Source organism: Camellia sinensis, chromosome 1 (assembly GCF_055761805.1).
Source record: "Camellia sinensis isolate YWXY chromosome 1, ASM5576180v1, whole genome shotgun sequence".
Taxonomy (NCBI): domain Eukaryota; kingdom Viridiplantae; phylum Streptophyta; class Magnoliopsida; order Ericales; family Theaceae; genus Camellia; species Camellia sinensis.
In genome coordinates, this window is record NC_138961.1 from 18,482,886 (window position 1) to 18,486,084 (window position 3,199).

The following is a 3,199-nucleotide window of genomic DNA, read 5'->3' on the forward strand; positions in this document are numbered from 1 at the left end:
TTTTGAGAAACTTGTGTTTAATTTCGGGGACGAAATTCTTTAAGGGGGGGAGGTTATAGCGATCCCGGTTGTCCCTTTACTGTTCTGTTGTATTCCGGACTCGGTTCCGTGGAGTTGGTAGTTGTATCTATCTCGTTGCTATCCTTTAAATCCATTTGTTTGAGTTTTAGGATGTGTTGGGCTTGTGTTGAACAGGTGGGTTAAGCCTTGGTCTAAATCCTTGTTGCCCGGGTTTTTGGTGTTACGCTCGGGCGGGTCATTCCGCGCTCGAGCGGAGTTTGGTTTCTAGTTTACCGCTCGAACGGGTGTTCCGACGCTCAAGCGGAGATTGCACACTCCCAGTATTTCGTGTCCCTGTAAAACTTCTGCAGATGTGTTTTCTACGCTCGAGCGGGTTTCTTGCGCTCGAGCTGGTGGCGCTCGAGCGGGATTGTTAGTGCTCGAGCAGGTAGCTCTGTTTCGGTGTAAGTTCTGGGAAGGGGGAATCTACGCTCGAGCGGACTGGTTTTCTCGCTCGAGCGGGTTTACTTTATTCCTGTGTCTTGGCGCTCGAGCGGGCTTTCTTGCGCTCGAGCGTGTCCAGATTTTTGTGCTTAACGCTCGAGCGTTGTGTTTTCCGCTCGAGCAGGAAGGTCGTATAACAGAGGGCAGCTGGGCACTTTTGAATCACTTTTCCACTTCTCTTCTCTCTCTTACTTTTCCAAAAAACACCATTGTTGAGCTTCTCACTCTAGAGCTCTACCTTCTCTCTAGGTATTAATCTAGTAGGAGTGATTCCCTCGCCTTTGGGCTTTACAAAAAAGTTGTTGATCGTCGAGGGCTATCTTTTGATCCGAAAAGTTCGTGGTTTGGAGCATTTTCGTTTCCATCATCTTCTTGGTTGAGTGTCATCTTTTGAGGTAGGGATAACCTACTCCTCACTATGGATTTTGTCTTTAAATTTTAGTATTTGAGATGTTGGGGTTGGTTTGATAATTTTGTGAAAGTTTGGGGCTTTTGTGTAAATTTACCAAGTTGGGGTTTTAACTATATAAAACCTAGATGCATGTTTGGCATGGAAAAGTGAAATTAATGTTAAAACATTAAGGAAAATGGAACCTAAGGGTTGTAATGTTAATTATGAAAAATGCCCTAATTACATTGGTTAATTAATTCGCATAATTAATTATGAGGAAATGAGAAATTGATTTGGAAATGTATGGAATTAAAGGGTGTAGTTGGATTATTTATCATTCACCTGGTTGAAATGTTGATTATATATCTATTGTTGCATTTATTTTCTGTATAGAAATAACTGCTTTGGGCTATCGGTGGAGGATAGTCTTGATTGTTGTAGACAATGCATGATGATTACGCAAACTGAAACTAATCATTGGAATGCGTCATTGAGTATGACGGTTGAAAGAATACATTAAATTTATATGTTGTGTGATGATGTGTATAATTATTGTTTATATGCATTGTGTCGTGATGGAGGAGATAGGGGATGTACTCCACGATTTAGGGGATGATAGGGGATGGACCTCTAAACCGGATGTTGTTGGGAGAAGATAGGGGATGGACTCCATAGATAGAGCTCATATGCTTATCTAGTAATGTGTTGACATAGCTCATATGCTTGTCTTTGAAAGTGTGATAGTGCTCTTATGCATATCTATGGAAGTGATGATATAGCTTGTATGCTTATCTGTTGATGTGTTGATATAGCTAGTACGCTTATCTAATATGAATTGGGAAGAAGTTTAATATGAGTTACTGTCTCATGTAAGTTGTTTGGCCAGGTTCTGAACCATGGTTATAAATTGAGAACTGAAAAGAATTGGAAAAATGGATTGTAACATGGACTTGTATGTCATGAAACCGTAAAGTGGGATAAAGGAAAGTATCAGTGTTGGCCATCTATCAACTGCTAATCTTTTAGTCATTGTTCATATTTGGTTTAGTGTATTTCTATTGGGCCGTGGCTCACCCTATATGGGAATATCATTTTCAGGTACAGGTAGCATGCCACCTCCAAGGACGTAGCTTGGGAGGCTAGAGGCAGGCAGACTTTTGTTGTTTAGTTTCTTTGATGTATTATATGTATATTCAAGCCAAGGGCTTAATGTGTAAATGAGTTAGCACTCTTTTGTTGTAACCAAGTGTTAACTTGGAAAGCTGTAAGCCTTTAGGGCATTTGCTTTTGTCGTTAACATGTAATACTTTTTGGTAATGGAACTCTGATAAACAGAAGAATGTGGAGCTTTTATATATCAATGCATGTCTATATTGATGGGTTTAATGTTATTATTTTGAGGGCGTTACATTTATTAAATTTTTTTTTTTGAAAATAAATATAACAAAGTCATGTAGTTGTAATTATCATATGAGATACTCAAATAATCTACACAAAAAGGTCAAAAATATCAACGAATTAGATTATCAAAATGGGATTAGCTTTAGACCCATGGGCCTAGATTGGTGATGTTTTCACTGCTCTATTTTAGTTGTTCTTCTGGGCGAAGTGTTTTCTCAAAAGAGTAGGGGTTTGGATGTTATCTTCAGGTTTCTCTTTTCTCTGTTGTGTTTATGGTTTGAGGTTTGGTTGCCATCTTTTCAACCTATTAGAAATGGGCGCCCATGTGGCATGACCATTTCAATGCTTTGAATTTATAACTGTAACTCTTACATTAATGGGGTTTGTAACTCCTGCCTTTATTGCAGAGGTTAATGGTGCATTAATGACCAGACATAAAGGTTGGATGCTTTTCCTCTCTCCCCTATACATGTATAAATTGAGACCCTCCTGTCAAGTCTAAGAGATAGAAATTTCCCATATTCTGACTCTCTCCAAAAAACAATGATCAAAGCCGTTTGTACTATGATTTGTGTGGGTGATATTCACTGTTGTAATATCACCCCACTGCTGGGTTGACTGATCAGATTCAGGAAGCACGTGATTTACCCACGGGATCCTTTCTATTCCAACTCTGCAGAAAAGGTATGACCATAATTTTTATTCCGCTGCGTTATACTGCTGATTACTATAACCATTTCAGCTTTGTTTTGGGTTTCAGATTGCATAAAAAAAAACGAACAAACAAACACATACCAAAACAATGCTTGTTAGTATATATCCTTAGAAAGTTACAAGAACAAAAATGCAACAAAAAAAGAAACAAGCTTTATAATGCAAAAAAAAAAAGAAAAAAGAAACTCA